Raw genomic sequence first — 20980 nt, forward strand, 5'->3', positions numbered from 1 at the left:
GAATAAGTCTATAGCCTTTTACATCTTCAGAATATCCAACAAAAGTACATTTCTCACTCTTAGGTTCTAAGGCTTTATGCTTTTCATCTGGAATATGGGCCCATGCTTCACTTCCAAACACACGAAAGTGACTTACATCTGGTTTAATGGAACTCCAAGCTTCTTCTGGAGTGATATTCTCTAGAACCTTAGTAGGAGTGCGATTGATTATATAATTTGCACAATTAATTGCTTCGGCCCAAAAACTAAGACTGAGTCCTTTAGATTGCAGCATACAATTAGCCATTTCCTTTAAAGTGCGATTTTTCCTTTCAGCTACACCATTTTGTTGTGGAGTGTATGGAACAGTATGTTGCATTTGAATGCCATTTTCGGTGCAAAAGGTGATGAATGCATTTTTAACATATTCTCCACCATTATCAGTTCTTAGCTTAAGAATTTGATGTCCAGATTGTTTTTCAACGAATGCTTTGAAGGCCAAAAAGGTGGTAAATACTTCGCTCTTGAGTTTTAAGAAGTATACCCAAGTGCGTCTAGAGAAATCATCAATGAAAGTTAAGAAGTACTTGCAGCCAGAGAATGAAGCAACAGGAAGAGGACCACATAAATCACTGTGCACAAGCTGTAAAGGGGCTGAGGCGTGCCAAGAGGCACGTTTGTCAAAACTGTCCCGATGATGTTTTCCGAGTACACATCCGGAACAAACACCATCTTTGCAAGATACCATAGGAAGACCTGTCACCATGTTTTCTTTACAGAGATGCTGAAGGGAGCGATAGTTTAAGTGACCATACCGCTCATGCCAAAGTTTGCTCACTTCATCATTATGAGCAACAAATACTGAGGGAAGATGGGATGACCCAAAGTTGTGAAACTTATACAACCTTTTGGAATCATCAGCAAGACCAGTAGCTAGAATCTGTTTAGGATCTTTTAGATCCTTGATTACAACATCATGAGGTGAAAATTCAACGATTTTACCTTCACCTGAATGAGTTATCTGATAGACAGATAGAAGGTTGCAGGATAAGTTTGGAACACATAATACATCATTGAACTGACCATTGTCTAGATGAACAGTTCCAGTCCCTACAACATTAAGAGATCTATCATCACCAACATATATATTTTTGGTGTTACAATCATTTAAAGAAGAAAACATGGCTTGGTTTTTGGCCATGTGACAAGAGGCTCCAGAATCAATGAGCCACTCATGAGAATGAGAAGAAGAAGAAGATACATTTAATGCATAACTAGACTGAGATGATTGACGATGACATGCAGAAAATGCCGTTCCGGAAGTTGAAGTTGAAGTAGGCTCCAGATGGATGTTATGTTTCTTCATTGCGGCTTCCAAGGCTTCCATCTTCTTAAAGCATTTAGATTCTAAGTGGCCATCTCGATTACAAAAGTTACAATGTCTTTCAGTCTTCTTCCATTTGTTTTTATTGGGCTTATCATATTGCTGAAATGATCTTTCATCTTGAGGCTGAGTTGGTTTAGGACCATTCCTTTGAGGATAAGACTTCTTAGGATTCTTTGAATTTGGATACTGCTGGGCGGCTAACGCTTTTGTGGAAGAGTTTCCAAGATTAAGAAGACCAAGGTGTAAGAGTTTTTCTTGTTCTCTTATTAAGGAATCACAAAAGGAGTCAAAGGAAGGGGGCTTGTAGTCTTTGCCTTGACAAATGAAAGCTTCCCTGGTAGAATGGAAAGTGGAAACAAATACAGAGTAGGCTGGCCCTAACTTAGTGAGGATGGAATAAATAAGGTTACCATCATCTTTCTTAACTTTAACACCTTCCAAGAGATATCTAAGGTTCTTGAATTTTGACAAGAAATCTTCAATGCAAGAAAAATTATTAGGATCCAAAGTAAGCAGCTCATTTTCAAGTTGATGGGATCTAATTTCATTTTTAATCCCAAAAACTTTAGCAAGTTTTTCTAATGCTTCATGAGGAGTTTCAATTTCTGCAATGTGGAATCTAAGATCAGGAGAAACAGACATTCCTATCAAGCCACGTGCTTGATCTTGTCGATTTTCCCATTTTTCGGCCTTGTCTTCATCTTTGGGTTTCTTCTCTTGGTCTGTGGCTATTCTGAAGAGACCTTTACTTCTAAGTAAATCTCCCATGTAGGCGACCCATTGGAAGTAGTTAGTGCTGTCAAGAATGACTTGGCATGGACTTTCCATTTTTGAAAAACAACTGAAGCTGAAGATGCTGAAAGTGAGTGGTCCAATGGATAGATCTCGAAAAAATAGGCGGTTTTAAAAAAAACGGCTCTGAAAAAGGCTTCCGGATGAAGAAGTTATGGCTTTTTGAAAAAAAATTGTTGACGTTGCCGGCAAAGTGCGCGAATGTGCGGGAATGAAAAAATCCGCCCCCACAAAATGGAGACTTGAACCCAAGACCTCTACTCTCTTAAAAGGTCTTTGAACCAATTGATCTATACAAAAGATTTGAGAGAGAGAGAGAGAGAGAGAGAGAGAGAGAGAGAGAGAGGGGGGGGGGGGGCGGGGGGCCTCGATTTGCGTGCTTGCCTTGGGAAGACTCTTTTCCCCTACAAAACACAAAACACAAAACCCAACACGAATATCCAAAGAAAAACGAACCTTACGGCTCGAAGTTAGCTTTAGCCAAAAAACTAGAAATTTTAAAAAAAATCTCAAAGTTAGCTTTTAGCCGAAAAACTAAATATTTTCCTCAATGTTTCTGATTTTCCGAGATCACACTAAGGTGCAGGGAAAAGAGCATACGCATGAGAAAAATCCTTTCTTTCTGTTTCTGATTTGCCCAGATCGCACAGAGTCGCAGGGCAAAGAGCATACGCAGAAATGAAAGGTATAGATCCGGGAAAAAAAAGGCTAAATAAACCGAAACCGAAATAAGCAGAGAGAAAATGACAGTAAACTGCAAAAAAAAACACTGTATACCTCCCGATCTGAAAAATGACGCAGCTAGGGCTACCGGAAACCTTTTCGCGTGAAACGAAAGGGGTTCCTCACTGAAACAGATGCTCCGAATGCAACAGAGCAGTCCTCTCGGCCCGAAAGCAGTCAGAAACAGCAGATCTAGGAAACGACAGCCGCATGCAGTTCTACCGGCTTCAGATTTGGATCACCAACGGACGCGGCCCTCAAATAGCTCTGATACCATGTAGGAATTTACAGGGTAAGTTCCACAGAAGAATACCAAAAGGACACCGCTCACAACCAGATCTCAAATCAATACACCAGTATTTTTGACGTGGTTAAAACCCTCAGAGTGCAAGGAGGGAAACAGTCCACGGCCTGTCCCAACGTGGGTACAGACAATTTATTAATCAAAGAATGAAAATTTACATAAGCTTCTCTCATGCACGGATTACCCGAACAATGACCCTCCATGCGCTTTAAATAGAACTCATGGACCAATCGGGTGTCAAGCCACGGATCAAGTGTCGGTAATACCGAGGTGAGAGTGAACCGTCGGATCACTACATATCGTGACCGTCGGATTGTAAGTTACAAAATGTACAACGGTAAAGAAACACACTTTACCTAACTCTAACCTAACTCTATACTAGACCAAGTTGAACTTAACTATATCCTATGTGTCGGAATATCCTAACACACACCCCCTTGCTTACCCGTTTTCATGCCCTCATGAAAACATTGTAATTGACATGCAAGGTAGTTAAGGAATATGTTGGAGAAGGATTTTCAGTCAATGGTCTAAAACCATGATTTCTAGCTAAGACTTCAAAAATATGCCCTATCTGACCTTCAGGAAATTCATATAAGGCTCTATACCCTAGTGCAGGATACCGGATGATTGGAATTCAAAACCTACAGCCTAAGAAAGACAGGCCTTCTCTCAAGATGAGGTCACCATAGATAACCAAGCGGTCAGTAGCTAGCTTAAAATTCTCATAATTGAATGGCTCTCTGTTTTGGATATTCCGATTGGAAGTCTGGTATTGGAATTTGGTTGTTGCTATGGCAAGGTCTTTGATGGTTAGGAAGTATTCTACCCCTTGCCGGATGACTGCTGTGTGAATAGATCCCAATGTCTAGATCACACCCTGCGTTCTCATTAAGCTCCTATGTTTATTCCATAGTTACAATGGGTTTCTAGGTTCACCCCTTACCCATAGATCTAACCCATTCTCTTGTCACTGGAAGGTATTGTAGGCTTTAAGCCACTTTATCTGATTAACAACAAAAGAAATAAATGCCTGAAGTTGGATATCACCCACAAAAGGGCTAGGGTTCTTTTCTGTTTCTCCATCTAACACAAGATTGTGCAAATAAAACTCACATAACAATTGCTAGACTTTCACCCCGTAATGTTTACAACAGTTTATGAAATCATCAATGGTTTTTATCTCTATAGGCACCCCTACCTTGACAACCTTAATTTTCAATTGTAAATATCTTTCCATAAAAAACAAAGCATAGTTTTTTGTGGGTGCCCTACACACTATAACATCAATATACAGAGAACATAAGGTATCCATTTGTTTCATAACTGTGTCTAGTTTATGGGTTACCTTTTTTACCTTTTCCTCTGCCTTTCGCCATCCATGTAAGGCCTGGCTTTCCGATGCATTGATGTTCTTTAGCTGCTGTTGTAACTTCTGATATTTCTCTTGAGGAACAGTTTCCTCTGTGAGCTTTTCTATCGTTTGTTGGACCTGTGCCAGATCTTTTTGCAGCGTTACTATCCTCGGGTCATTATCCATCATGACATTTTTGGGCTGGAGATCTACTTGGATCTCCTTATTGTGACATCTGGTTTTTATGGTTTGTGTTTCCTTCTCACGAATTGTTCGTTGGTCATAATGCTAGAGGACACTACCTCTGTTTGGACATCCTTATCACAGACTGGTGCATTTTCTGTTTATGCTTCTGCATTTGTAATAGCCATTGTTCTTTGTGGTCCTGAATAACAGGTTTGACTTGAGTCCTCTTGGTATTTTTCTTATGGGGTTTTGCCTGGGTGGCTGCACGCTTTGCCCCAGGAGTTCTTTTTGAGTTTTTCCCCATTTTTAGGACTCTTATTTTTTTTCGAAGTTGTTTAATTACATTAAGCAATCTCTGATGTTCCTTTCAAAACTTTTTAATTTCATTTGTTTTCTTAGAAGGAACAACTGTTTCCCTTTTTGGTCCTGGGCTTTGTAGTTCAGGGATTATACCCTCACCTTGGCCAATTTCCATGTTTCCTTCTTGGAACACTTCTTTAGTGTTCTGTTGATTAGGTTTTTCAGGGGTAGAAACCCTGGTTTGTTCTGCTGTCTCTTGGGAAACTTCTTCTTCTACTTCTTCTTCATCGTGCATTTCTTCGGGTGTATTCTGACTGGGAACAGAGTGTTCCTGAGATTTTTCTTCTTCCTCCTCCTCATCACCCATCTCCCTAGATACACTCTTATCATGATCAAAGTCTTCCTGGGACTGTTCTTCTTCTTCCTCCTCGTCACACATCTCCTCAGATTCACTCTTATCATGAGCATAGTGTTCTTGCGCCCCTCTTCAGTATGGGGGTTGAGTGGGCTGTGAGGTTTGACATACTTGCCCATATTGGACAAAATTTGGGCCAATTCATCTTCTTGTAGAGGGTTTTGCAGTGGACTTTCACTGCATTGTTCTGCTTCCTCCCCTTCTTCCTGAACGGATTGCTCAGTTTCCTCTTCCAGTTCTTCTTCTTTGTTTTCTTCTAATTATTCTTCATTTTCCCCTCCTTCAAGTTGTGGGGTTTGCTCATCTTCTGAGTCATGTATTTCCACAAGCTGGCTACTATTTCCTTGGGAATTTCCCAACATTCCTCTGCTTCTTGCCAATCTGACAGATTGTCTTCGTTTCGATGGTCTAATTGATGTGCTAGCAATGTGTTTTCGTTTTGGGGCTGGCAAGGCCAGTCCCCCATCTATCGAGAAAATAAATTCTTCCAAACTACTCTACTGTTGGGCAAGACTGTAACTTACTATCAATCGAATTAAACCATGATGGCTTACTACTGATTCTACATGGCAAGATTTTCTTATACTGCGGGCAACATCATGTAATAAAAAATTTAAGAACATAGGAAAATTCACAGCACATTTTTGTTTTGATACGACTAACAGTTTGAGATGGCGTGGTCTTACCACATCTTTTCTGCCATCGCAAGTGATGTAGCTTTGGATAATTCTCGCCAAGTCTGCCCAAGGCTCTTCTAGGGTTGCCGGCAGGACTCCTTTTCCTTTAACAGTAAGGTTCCGCCCTTCGTCCCGGAAGATGGTTATGGCATCTTGTAGTCTCACCTTTTTCAGGGTCCATATAGGTCCAACGGCTCGCAGTCCTGAAATTTTAACAATTATCTCATCTATTACTACTATTTGTCTCCCTCTCACCATGGAATGATTTTCCTGCAAATTTTGCAGAAATTCAATTGCCACCATCGTGTTAGATTGTTGTAGACAACTAAGGTAGGCTATCCATCCCGCCCTTACTAAGATTTCACGTGCAGTGTCAGAGATCATTAACACCTGTGGCTCACTGCGAATTGATCTTCCTCCCATCTTGTTTAAGCTTAGCACACTGTAAAAACACAGAGATGACGATGGAACAACAAGTTGTTCAAATTTTTAGCTCACTGTTATAAAAAAACACAGAGAAGATGATGGAACAACAAGTTGTTCAAACTTTAACTCACTGTTAATTTTTACAGAGCAAAACACGGAAATGGAGTTGGAACATGAAGCCATGCATATTGGGAAATACAATACCGTTAGACTTGCTATTCCCGAGTTTTGATGAAGTCATAATACCTTCGAATAATGAGCTAACACATATGCTAGTGAATTATGGAGATCACCCACGCCCCCCTAAAATGTGATAGGTCATCCTCGGTCGGAAAATAAAGGAGCAACATGCTGAACTGCAATCGTACAGTTGAATAAAGAAACAACGTATAGATCGGTGACATGTTTACAAAAATGAGCAGATTACTAAAATCAAGGCTTATGATGGAAATCGCTAATAAATATGGAAATGCCATGATATGATGCGAAAAATAGAGGATAGGACAGTTGACGTGAGTAAAAGTTCTTATGTGGTCATTATCCACTTTAACCATCATGATTGATTTGTAAATGATTTTCATGTATCAAAGGTTCGAAAGGGTTATATGACATAATCTCATTTGAAATCACTATAAAGATATGAGAAGAAGGGTTTATAATGACTATTGGTGTAAAAACATATGACTTCAATACTATCAGCAGAGCTCTGTTGCCCATAGGTGTCCATAACCTTGACAGAGTTGCTTATTTCACCTTTGGAACCATAATCCTTTGTGTATGCCTAGGAAAGTGTTGTGCGATGTCAGAATGGAGGCCGTCGTGCTAGCTTGGTAACTAGATGAATCACAATGCCATTCACCAGGAAGGAGTGAAAGGTGGACAGGCCGGCTCGTGATGAGACCTCCTGTTCCAAGGAATCTTTATTTTTCTGATGTGCCTCTTGGATCATATCCCTGGTGTGGTGGCCATAGTGGGAATACCACTTCACTTTCTTCCTTATGATCATGGCAGGCTGGCTCTTGATGAGACCCCCTATCCTTCATCTAACAAATCATGTTAGTAATCATATAGATATGTATCTTTTTTTTTTTTTTTTTATATAACACTTTCCTATTTATATACAGAGGCTGGCTCAACACTCCTTAAGACTAGGGATGGTGGAAGAAGTCTAAACATCTCAATAGAGGAAAATATGCTCTTATTCTTATTCAATAATAATGATCAAAGAGAATTATGGGGATTTAGAAAGAACCATCATGATAAAAATAATCAATCTCATTGGTATTAGTGAAATAAAGACAACAAAGTAATATAAATAGTTGTGTCCTTTCCTATTTTCTCTTATCAATTCAAAGCAATTTCTTTAAAGATAATGATTTTTCTTTGATTCGCTGATTCCCGTATCCTATAGTTTTTTTATTCTTGCATAAATGTATAGCTCTGCCTTAAATGACCATCGCTCACAAAAATCCTCTAAATGGTGAAGCACACATACACACAAAAAGAAGAAAAATACACTAAAAAAGTGTTGTTCTTTAGATGGAACAACTGCTGTTTCTTTAGAGGGACAACAAAAGAATATTTGCACTCAAAAACCGCAGTTCCTTTAAGAGGAACAGAAAGCAAAAGAAAAACATACTTGAAACTGCTATTCCTTAAGAGGAACAACAGTTTTTCCATAATCGGAACAGTAAATAAAGCAAGCGCGAAACAAAAATGTGGAAATGTTGTTTCTTTGGAAAGGAACAACGAAAAAACGAAAGTGTTGTTCCTTCGGAAAGGAACAACAAAAAAATGAAAGTGTTGTTCCTTCGAAAAGGAACAACAAAAAACAAAAGTGTTGTTCCTTCGAAAAGGAACAACGAAAAATGAAAGTGTTGTTCCTTCGGAAAGGAACAACAAAAGTGTGGATGTGTTGTTCCTTCGGAAAGGAACAACAAAAATGAAAGTGTTGTTCCTTTGGAAAGGAACAACAAAAATGCAGAAGTGCTATTCCTTCAGAAAGGAACAACAAAACGTGAAAGTGTTGTTCCTTCGGAAAGGAACAACAAAAAGGCAGAAATGTTGTTCCTTCGGAAAGGAACAACAAAAAGGCAGAAATGTTGTTCCTTCGGAAAGGAACAACAAAATGAAAAAGTGTTGTTCCTTTGGAAAGGAACAACAAAATGGCAAAAATGTTGTTCCTTCATAAAGGAACAGTGAAATGCAAAAGTGTTGTTCCTTCAGAAAGGAACAACAAAATGGTGAAAATGTTGTTCTTTCGGAAAGGAACAACAAAATGCAAAAGTGATGTTCCTTCAAAAAGGAACAGCAAAATGACGAAAATGTTGTTCCTTTGGAAAGGAACAACAAAATGGAGAAAATGTTGTTCCTTTAGAAAGGAACAACAAAATGAAAAAGTGTCATTCCTTCGAAAAGGAACAACAAAATGGCGAAAATGTTGTTCCTTCGGAAAGGAACAACAAAATGCAAAAAAAATGTCGAAATGTAGAAATCTGTACAGAAAGTAATTTATACAAGCAGAACAAAAAAAGTTATGTACAAAATTTAAAAGCAATCAAATTACTTAGTGAACCAAAGGCAAGGAATAATTCTCTTCCTCAGCCAGAATCTGCGTGTTAGAATCTTCCCAGAGTTGTTGGTAGAAGGATTCCCGAGTAAGCGGTTTATGGTACAGTCACACTCGGTGGCCACTTGCTTTAACGGTATGTCCAGATCCATCAATAGTGGTCAAAGTAATGGTGCCATTGTCATGCACTTTCTGGATTTCATACGGTCCAAGCCAGTGAGTCTGAAGTTTTCCTGGAAAATCCTGAAACCTGGAATCTTATAGGAGTGCCCAATCTCCTTCGTGGAAGATTTTCTTTTTTATCAGGGCGTCATGCCATTTTGCTCTCTGTTGCTGGATTAGTGTAGTTTGTTGAAGAGCCGAGAGCATAATTTCATATAGCTCGTTAATTTGCTGTAATCTATTAGTCTGGGCCTCATTTAAATCCAGACCGACCTCCCTGTGTTGTTCTTAATGTTTTTATTTCAAATTCTATTGGAAAGATGGGTTCCTTTCCAAATATTAGTTGATATGGTGAATAACCAGTGGTGTTCCTCCACATTGTTCTGTATTCCCACAAGCTTCCGACAATATTGTAGCCCAATCATGTCTGTGTGACGCAATGGTTTTTGTTAATATTGCCTTTATCACTTTATTCGTGTTCTCTACTTGGCCATTTGCCTGTGGGTGATATGGAGTGGTAATCTTGTACTGAATGTGATAGTTTTTAAATGTTGTAGCAATTTTATTACCTGCATGTTGTGGTCACCAACAACCCCCCTCTTTGATTGGTATTAGCAATAACGCCAAGCAAATGGGGACCCTTAACAAAAAATCCAAAAAAAGAAACTTTCATATCAAAACTCTGTATTTTGACTCCCTAAAGCTATATCTCATCGCGAGAAGAGAACGAGACGTTCTCCTATGCGCATCATGAGCTGCGAAGAAGCGACGCGAAATTCATCGCATCGCTTATGTTGTGAAGCTCTCTCAAATGAAAAGCTTAAGGAATCGCCGACGGCCGATATGCGACGTCGCATATCGCAACATCGCATGAGCAGTACACGATGATTATAATTATTTGCGATCTGCGATATTGCGATCTGCGATGAATGCGATCATCAAATCCTGCGATAACACATCTTAAACGACGCAATCCTCGACGCTGCAATGTGAGTCGCAGAAATCACTCATCGCAAAGGTTCCTCGGCATAGCGTTCAAGGAAAGCTGTCTGCAGACCAAAATTGGGCGCGCACCTAAAAAGAAATTAATGATTGTACGCCAAAGTATCCGATAAGGATTGTGTTGTGTTTTTCGAAGAGTCAGTTCATTATGACTGTCATGATTATGCATTCATTAGAGCTTAAAGCTTTCATGTCAATCTTTTCATCGTTACTCTTTTTCTTTGCGTAAACTGTAAGACAAAAACTAATATAAATCAATGCGTAGGAAACATCTAAGGAAAAGGGGAAAGTGTCAATACTCGGAGAACAGAGAAGAAATGCCTTCGCAAACGGATGCCGCATGTAGCAGGACCGCGGATTTCAGAGTATCACTCAACAGAGACTGATGGAAATAGATTATCTAAGACTCAGAGTCAAAGGCGCACAAAAGCAACATGTTTTCAAAAGATCCTGAAGCTTAGACTGGGTAAAGCAAAAAGAAAAATGCTAAAGGAGGAAAACTCACCAGAAAATCCTGGAACAAAGAACGGAAACAGTTTTCATTACAGAAAATTGTTCAGAGAGCAAAGTCCATAACTTGCTCAGTCATTCGCCAGGCCGGAAACCGAAATAGCAACAACACAATCAGTTTGAGAGAAATTTGGGATATTACCAAGTATACACGCAGCGAATACACCAAGCCAGAGGAAAATATCTGCCAGTTTGTCAGAAAGCGGTGCCAGCTCTTGTTGTTTCTATTTTCGTAACTCAAACGAAAGGAGAAGAGAACCAGCCGACTCTCCCCAGGCGAATGTTGCATTGCTTACAACACTAAGGAGCAAATACAGAAACGGTTAAAAATTAGATTCAATTTTTAGAAATAATTTGCTTTAGTAGAAGGGCGGTCATTTGAAACCGTGTCCTAAATTTATGTAATTAAGATTAATTAGTTATCAGTATTTAAACCCTTCTCAGGCATTTGGAGAAGGGTCCGGAAATTTGTCAAAAAACTTGTCCTCAATACATGCACTTTTGCACCCTCGGAGGGGGTTTTTGGTGAATGGACGGATCGAGATTTATCAATGTTTGCATTTAATGTCTGCTACTGATGTTGCACTTTTTTACTCTTAGTAGATGTTAGAACAAGTAGAGATAAATCGTTATTGCTTGAAGCTTATGAGTGGAACTAGTCATAAATGGTACTTTTATCTCTTGACCTATTTCTGTTCATATTCTTAAAGTGATATGCAGTTTCAGTTGTTTATACGTTAATGCATGAATGTGTGGGTTACCATTTGGCACTTCTGTACGGTGGAGTCATTTATTTGTGCTTGATATATGAATAACTTATTATGCGATATGCTGTTCACAACTGTTTTGCCTAACTTTTTATGCAGAATGGTTTATCTTAATTGATTTCTATTCTTATGATAGCTGAATGATCTTTATTACCAGTTATTGTTTGAAATCTTTTTAGATCGCATAATAGAAGAAATACACCCCAGGTTAGTGTAGATTAGATGTGTTGTTTTTCCTTTATTAGATTACAATAGCATAGAGTTAGCTTAGAAGTTTGAATTAAATTAGCTTAAAACACTCCTAGATCAACATCATTCAACTCTACACACACACACCCCTTAGATTGGGAAACTGGTCCCATTATCCCCAGTCGGACCCACTATACCAAACGGATAAGGAGCTGCCAACCAAGGTCCGGACCGGGTGGGTATCCCCCTTGTTGTCGACCCGATTTTCGGGCCTTCAACATATTTGGCGCTAGAAGGAGGGCCCGAACTATGAATGGCATCTAAATCAAAATCTAAATACCATTCTGAGAGTAAATCGCCCTCACCAACTCCCCCGACTTCTCCAGTACGATTAAATCCAGAGTCAGAAGTCGCTCGGGTATCAACCGCTGCTACATACCCTAATATTTCAGACCAACCTATCATTGAACCCCCTGAAGTTCAAACTCTGATTCGCAAACTCCAGGGATTTTCTATTTTTACTCAGAGGTCTGAAAAATCTCAAAGCAGCGTGACTTCGCAGTACAATCCTGCTCATCCTCTGACCAGATTAAAGAGTGAAAAATTTGGCATCCATCCAACTGAATTCCCTCTTCCCACCAGGAAAAGAGCAAGGAAAACACCACCAGATTCTGACAGTGAGACTCTTTCATCTACGTCGTCCATCTCAACTCCCTCACTGCGAAGTCAGCCACCCACGTCTTCATTTCAAACCATTCATCCATCTTCCACAACCCCTCCTCTTCAATCATCAAAGATCATAATACCTTCATCTTCCCAGCATCAGGGATCATCCTCTGCACTTGCATTCACTAGCAGCTCAACGATGGCCCAGTATCCATGGAACAATCCTGGGGCAGTTTTGATGCCTCCACCTCTGAGCCCAATACTGGCCCATCCTGAGAAATGGCTACCCAAATTCAATCTAGAAGCAGGCATGCTAGCTGAAGAACATATCAATAATTTCATGCTTTCTGTTAATCTCAACGGAGTTACCAACGAGGATGCTGTCGTCCGACTTTTTCCCTACACAATGCAAGGAACAGCCGGGTCATGGTACTTTTCATTACCTTCCGGGTCTATCACAAGTTGGGACATTTTTCAAAGTCAATTCCTTACCAAATTTGGTGATGACAGATCAACGGCGACATTAAGAAATGACCTATCCAATCTTAAATCCGAGGCTAGAGAACCCATCAAAGACTTTAATTTACGGTTCAATAAAATCCTCAACAAAATTCCTGCTGCTTCCCAGCCCAGCGAAGAAGTGAGATGTGAATGGTATATTACTGCCTTACCATCGAACTTGGAAATCTTCGTGGATAGGGCAAATAAGACAACCTTAGTTGAAAATTTGACAGAGGCGATAGTAGTAGAAAAACGCGTAGTGGCCATAGAAAAAAGATCTGCGATAGAGGAACGCAAATCTAAGAAGGTCTCCTACAAGGAAGACCCCAAGAAGAAATAATCAAAAGATCCTTTCGATTTGGAAGGATTACAAAAAGTGTTAAAAACCATGTCCAATGAGATGATTGACATAAAAAAACAAGTAGCAGAAACTTCTTTGAGAAAGCCCTACAGAGCTTTTAAAAGAAATCCTTCAATGGAGGTGAAACCGCCCAACGCTATCTCAAACGTCGAATCCGAAGAAGAAGAAGAAGAAGAGAATACCACTGAAGGGCAGACCGATGACGAAGAAGTTGTGGAACTACAAGGAATGTGGGATTTCATCCTCCCACAAGAAGAAGATCAAGAAGCATTTCCGGTTAGTACACGAAGCAAAAATCAACTTGATCCTCCCCAAACTACCCCCAAGCAGAAGGGCGCAAGCCCTGCAGCAAAAGATAAAGTCGCAAAAAAGAAAACAACCGCTAAGGCGACTCAATCTAGCCCAGTCCAACCAGATCAAACACCTCCATCAAGAACACTGATTGTGTCAGATGAAATGGAGTATAAGATTATTGATGACATTAAAAAGACTAGGGCTAATATCACTCTTTACGAGTTGAGCAAATTCAAACATCAACAGAAGATAATGATGAAAGAATTACATGTCGTGCCTACTACATCTTTGCCTACAGCTGTAGCTTCCCACAACACGGGAAGACCTCCAACCAACACGATCAATAAGATTGACCCAAACGACATCGCCTTGATTGGAGGGAGATCAAGGTCTCACACCCCCCCTTTTCTTCTCACTTACGAAATTTTCAACAAAAACGTGCACAATTGTTTGGTAGATTCTGGTGCTTCAACGAATATATTACCTAGATCAATATGTGCCAAGTTGAATGTTCAACCGCAAAAATCCGCAGTGTGCATAGTTCAGCTTGATCGATCCCAAGTCGAAGTGATTGGTGAACTTAATCAAGTGACCATAAGATTGTCATCTAACCCGAAGGTGTGTCAGGTTATTGACATTCTAGTAGCTGATATCCTTGAATTCTATGGCTTAATTCTTAGCAGGGATTGGTCCGAAAAACTCCATGGATACTTTTCAACCAACTGGTCGCACATGTGGTTACCCTACAATGGTAAACCGAATCAAATAAAGGTTGAACGAGAGTTACACCAGAAGTACATAATGACAGAATTGGAGGGAGAAAATGAAGCAATAGCATACAACAGCAGTATCATAGGAAACTACTCGGTAGATTCTTTCCTCGGCAATTTTAATGCTCATACCTCACCTTACTTAGAAAATTCAGTTTTATCCCAAGTAGAAGATTTTTCCCAAACTGATGATTCAAAGTGTGTTAATTTTTTAGATAACTCTGTAAATACATCTTTGTTTTGGAAATTATATTTTGATGGCTCCAAATCTAACGAGGGAGCAGGAGCAGGATGCGTTCTGATTAGCCCAGACGGAAATAACACCATGCTTACGTGCAGACTTGAATTCGATTGCACAAACAATACAGCGGAATACGAGGCCTTGGTGAAAGGCCTATACAAAGCAATCGGGTTGAACGTTAAGTACCTTCAAGTCTTCGGAGACTCTAAAATTTTCGTCAAACAGGTACGTAACACCATACATTGCCTATCAGGTCATTTGAAGCACTATCAATCTTTAGTTCAAGATCTGACTACACATTTCATAGCATTCGATATTTCGTCAATCCCAAGACTCCAAAATGCGAGCGCAGACCTGTTAGCTAACGTAGCCTCTAGACTTATTCCCTCCGAAGATTTTAGTCCAGATAGATTCTCAATAGAATTAATTTTTAGACCATCCATCCCTGACAACATTACAAACTGGAGAGTATTCAATGACGATCCAGACATTGTAAATTTCCTCACTTCTGAAGGATCCTACTCAAATCAAATAATTGATGAAGACCATCACGATCACCAAATACAACAGCATAGCACTGATAATGCTATACCTAGGTCAGTGGTTAAGTTAGAAGACTTATATGATTTGAAAAATCGGTTTAAAAGGTCTACCAATGCTAAACTTTACAGTTTGACTCTAAACTACGATTTAGTAAACCTAGGAACCAATGAGAAACCACAAAATGTTAATCTAGGCCACGGCCTAGCACTTGAAGAGAAATTAGCATACATCCGTCTTTTGAGACAATACAGACATGTTTTTGCTTGGAACTATGATGAATTGAAAATGTACGACACTTCTATCATTCAACACACTATCCCGATGATTGACAATGAAAAACCTGTCCAACAGAAGCTCAGAAAAATCCACCCCAATTTAGAAAATCAGATAAAGACTGAGCTAAATAAGCTGTTGAGAGCCAAAATAATCTTCCCCATCAGACATTCCAAATGGGTCTCTAATATGGTACCCGTTAGAAAGAAAAACGAAGATATTCGAATTTGTATTGATTTCCGAAATCTCAACAAAGCCTGTCAAAAAGAAAATTTTCCCCTCCCACCTATGGAGCAAATATTACAGGCAGTAGCAGGCTCAGAATTAATGTCTTTTTTGGATGGATTTTCAGGATACAACCAAGTGCTGGTGCATCCCGATGATCAGCTAAAAACCACATTCTGAACTAAATGGGGCACATACGCATATCAGAAGATGCCATTTGGTTTGATCAATGCCGGCGCTACATTTCAGAGAGCCATGGACATCGCATTCAAAGGCTTAGTCAATAAATCTGTAGTGATTTACTTGGATGATATAACAGTGTACTCCAAGAAGCGAAGCGACCATCTCAAAGACTTGAAACAAATCTTTCAACGATGTTTAAGGTATGGGATTTCACTTAACCCGAAGAAATCTTTTTTCGCATTAAGTGAAGGTAAACTTCTAGGATTCATAGTGTCAAAATCTGGCATTCACATTGAACCTGACAGAATCAAAGAAATTTCTGAAATATCCATGCCTCATAACAAAAAATCCATGCAATATTTCCTTGGTAAAATTAATTTTGTGAAGAGATTTGTCCCAGATTTCTCACGTATTGTTTCTCCTTTGAAAAATATGATAAAAAAGAATTCAAATTTTAAATGGGGTCAAGATGAGCATGAAGCATTCAACTTGATAAAACAAGCCATCATTAACGCTCCATCTTTAGCAACCCCAAATTTTTCAGAATCTTTTATCTTATACACATTTGCCTCAGAGAAATCTTATGCCGCGATTCTAACTCAAACAAATCAAGAGAAAGCGGAAGCTCCAATCGCATTTTTTAGCTCGAATTTACAAGGTGCTGAACTCAACTATTCCAACGTAGAGAAATAGGCGTACGCTATTTTCAAAGCAATCAAATATTTCAGACCTTTCTTACTCAAAGCCCATACTAAGGTCATAGTACCGTTTCCAGTGGTAAGGAACCTTCTGATACAGAAGGATGTGGGTGAAAAAAGAGCAAATTGGATCACCGCTTTACAAGAATACGATTTTGAGATCAAACCAGCAAACATTGTAAGAGGTCAAGGCTTCTGCAAAATGTTGGCTGGAGCATCGCAAATTCCTGAGAATTCATCTGACGAGGTACATACGTATGAGGTAAGCCTAAATGATGCGGAATCATTATATGCTAACACCATTTATTATCTTAAGAACGGGTATGCTCCATCACGCCTGGATCACACCAAGAAAAGAGCTCTGAGGTTGAAAGCCAAACAATACCAGCTCATAAATGATGTTCTGTTTAAAAAGAATTATGATTCTGTGCTTCTTAGGTGTCTTGAGAAAACTGAAGCCGAAAAGGTTTTGCAGGAACTCCACGATGGGCCAGCAGGCGGACACTATGCTGGAGATGCTACTGCACATAAAATCTTACGTGCAGGATATTATTGGCCCACACTGTTCAAAGACTCACACAGTTACGTGAGGAAATGCCAAGTCTGCCAGACTGCTGCAGGGAAACAAAAGAAACTGTCCATGCCACTACAGCCGGTAAACATCGAGCAACCATTCAGCCAGTGGGGCTTGGACATAATAGGTGAGATCGTTCCTCACTCTTCTAAGCAGCATAGGTATATCCTCACGACAACAGATTATTTTACTAAATGGGTAGAAGCAGTTCCTCTCAAGACAGCTAATTCTGAAAACATTATTGAATTCATAGATCAATTTATAATCACTAGGTTTGGATTGCCAACGGCCTTAATATTTGATAATGCTTCATACTTTTTTGGAAATACAATGACTGAGTTTGCACTTAAAAGAGGGTTCAAACTGAAATATTCGGCCAACTACTATCCGCAAGGTAATGGATTGGCTGAATCAACAAACAAAAACCTGATTAGAATTATTAAAAGAACAGTCGACCAAAACCAAAAGAATTGGCACAAAGCGTTGGTAAATGCTTTATGGGCAGATAGAATAACGAATAAAGCTTCAATCGACACTTCTCCCTTTAATTTGGTTTATGGAAAAGAAGTGGTTCTTCCGACCCACCTAGTCATTCCCTCTTTGTCTTTAGTACAACACATCGATTAGGTATCCACCTCCTCCATACAACTAAGACAAATGGAAATAATTAAATTAGAAGAACGACGAGAACAAGCTAAGAAAACCCATGCTCATCACCAATCGTTGATAAAATCCTCTTTTGACTCAAGCATAATGACCAAAAAAAAATTTCAGATGGGAGATTTAGTTTTGAAATGGGATAAGGCTCATGAAGAAAAGGGCAAACATATGAAATTTCAGAAACTGTGGCTTGGTCCTTTTTAGATTGTAGAAGTCATAGGCCCTTCGACGTTTGTGTTGCAGGATTTAGCAGGTAAAAGAGATTCTTTGCCTATTAATGGACAGATTCTTAAAAAATATTTTCCATAGAAGATCACTCTTCTATTTTTGTAGGATAGTTTTAGTTTTTATTTGTTTTCTCTTTCTTATAAATAAAACCAGTTGTAGATGGTCACTAAACGGGTGCATGAAAAAGACACCAATTCTCTATCAGATTTTGAACTTTTCGCTTGTACAAGTAGCAAAATTTTCGAAAGATCTGATTTTTATTATTGACAGGTAGAGTTAACTTTAGCCTAGACATGATGCTAGTTTCAACTTCAAAAATTTGATGAAAGCAACCTTTTGGTAAAAAATTGTTTTGTATCAGGACAATGAAAGGTATCAATAATAAAATAAATATTCTCTGTAAAGCTGCTGTTTTCAAACTCTATTATTTTCGTCCAGAGCTTTCTTAAGGAAAAACAATGACTTCCTCCCTGCTAAAGGAAATCGCAACATTCAGAAGAACAATCCAAGAGAACACTATGTCTCAAAGAATAAGAGGTCTCATCACGAGCCGGCTTATCATGATCACAAATATTATAACTTGCTGACTTTGCCAATACTGTCTACCAAAACAGGGAAACGACTCAAGATTGTTGCAATCAAAAGACAAGGGGTCTCATCACGAGCTAGCTTGTTCAGCAAAAGTGTAAATCAAGTGAATGACTATGTCATAATTTGGCCACCAAACCAAGACATTGTTCTTTAGAGAATAAAAAAGGAAAAAGTGTCAAGAAGGATTTTTCCTCTGAAATGTTGTAAATAACCTCAAGCAGGATAAAGGATCATTGTTTGGTAACAGGTAACCCTGTCGAGGCTATGGACGCTTGCGGGCAGCAGAGGCTCTACCTACGAAAAATGAGCATATTTAAAAAAAAAAGGCCAGCGCGCAGAGAAGACCTTATTTTATCTTTAAAAGACCAAGTAGTGTCTGGTGTGAATACAAGAACTAAGCCTGAGGAAACAAACGTTTGGAATATGAAAAGGTTGAGACGAAGTATCAATGCTAGGATAAGGCATAATATACTCTATCTGTCCAGAACAAAATTTAGATATATGGAAATCTTTCTGCTTCGGAAGTTAAAATTCAATAGAAAAACAGAGATAACTGGTTCTTCACAGTGAATCGCCATTGTTGTGGTCACCAACAACCCCCCTCTTTCATTGGTATTAGCAATAACACCATGCAAATGGGGACCCTTAACAAAAAATCCAAAAAAAGAAACTTTCATATCAAAACTCTGTATTTTGACTCCCTAAAGCTATATCGCATCGCGAGAAGAGAACGAGACGTTCTCCTATGCGCATCATGAGCTGCGAAGAAGCGATGCGAATTCATCGCATCGCTTATGTTGTGAAGCTCTCTCAAATGAAAAGATTAAGGAATCGCCGACGGCCGATATGCGACGTCGCATATCGCAACATCGCATTGTTGTGGGGAAAAGTATCCAACACGGAATGACCCTATCCCACTCTAAGGGTGATAGTTCCTTAGCAACAGTCAAAGCAAAGCTATCTAAGATTACTTCTTTATGACATGCAAAAGAGGAAAGGAAGAGATCCACTTACCGATGTCTTGCGCAAATGGTCGATCCAATCTTCTCTCTTTGCCGCTTGCTCCCAGCTCCTTGTCTTCTCACGGGCCCAGCTACATAAGATCCTGCAAACAAGACAAGAAAAGGAAACTACAAGAAGCATGCATTCATAATTGATTCAAGGATTAGCATAAATCAAATATGCAAGTAAGAAAATACATCATTGAAACACATGCGGATAGAAGAACCTCAAATGCTTTATTAATGGAAGAAAGTAAGGTTCAGGCGGTGATACAACCATAAGAGGCCCAATCCAGCATCACCTTCCCGATTGGAAAGAAATCTCCTCTTCACCTCCCTCAAGCAATCACCCAATACTCTCAACTGTAAACCAACAGCAATTCTTTGCACAAAATTCCGGCCTCCAGATCCCATGGGATGAGATCCTTATATAGAGTTTTGGAGTGAAGATAAGTCAGCTTGATGTGTGACTGTTGTCCTCTTCAACCCCAGTTGTTCTTCAGTTCTTGAGTCCACTTGGAGATTCTACCTTCCACTGGGAGTTTTAGAACCTCTTACTCTTCACTTAGGTGAATCTTTTGATCCAAGTGTCATTTTGGAAGCTTCCTGGGCACTGACACATTGAGGAAAGATTCCTCCACATGTCCAAACTCGCTCAGCGCAGGTAGCCTTTGATGAAGTTGACATTCAGCGCAGGTACACCATGGAGCAGTTGACATTCAGCGCAGATGCTCAGTGGAGCAGTTGCTATGATCCAAAATTGACCTGTTTTTGAGTGTTTTTCAGTGGAGAACTGATCTGAAGTGCTGTGGTTTGCTGACCTTGTTCCTCTAGGGGTAGGAACAACATGTTTAGGGACTTTGGATCCCTCAGATTATTGACATTTCATGCTTCATGCTGTAAGGCACAAAAATGTCTATAACAGTTGCCCCCTAAAGTATGAGGTCGTTTATCGGGTGAAATGCTTTATTAGGAGGATCCGAAGTTCATTCAATCGTCGGGAGGTGACCTGTAACAAAATACAATACAATGCATTATTTTTCATACTGCTTTCATGATCTAGCTGATGCGGGCATTTCCCATGCTCAGCTTTATAAATACATTTTCTGTACATAAACAGACGATCGTCTGATAGTAGACTGATAACTCTCTGCTTAAATTATCATCCTTTTAGTAGGATGATCATCTGCTGCACGTGTCTATGTCTTTATCTCCTGAATATATATCGCAGCCCGGATGGATGAAACTAGATCCGGGGTCTTCAAACTTTTCCGATCTTCACTCTAAGTACAGGTCGATCCATGTGAGAATTTCTTGGAGTCGAACATGGAAAGACATCGCTTGATTACCAGTCAATAATGTAAACTGTTAACAAGCGCGAGAGGAATCACCGATAATGATGATGACCCTCAAGGTACTGCAGCACAAT

This window comes from Pinus tabuliformis, chromosome 5_2, assembly GCF_031772625.1.
Source record: "Pinus tabuliformis cultivar Carrire ecotype Pingquan chromosome 5_2, CPIR1, whole genome shotgun sequence".
Lineage (NCBI taxonomy): Eukaryota > Viridiplantae > Streptophyta > Pinopsida > Pinales > Pinaceae > Pinus > Pinus tabuliformis.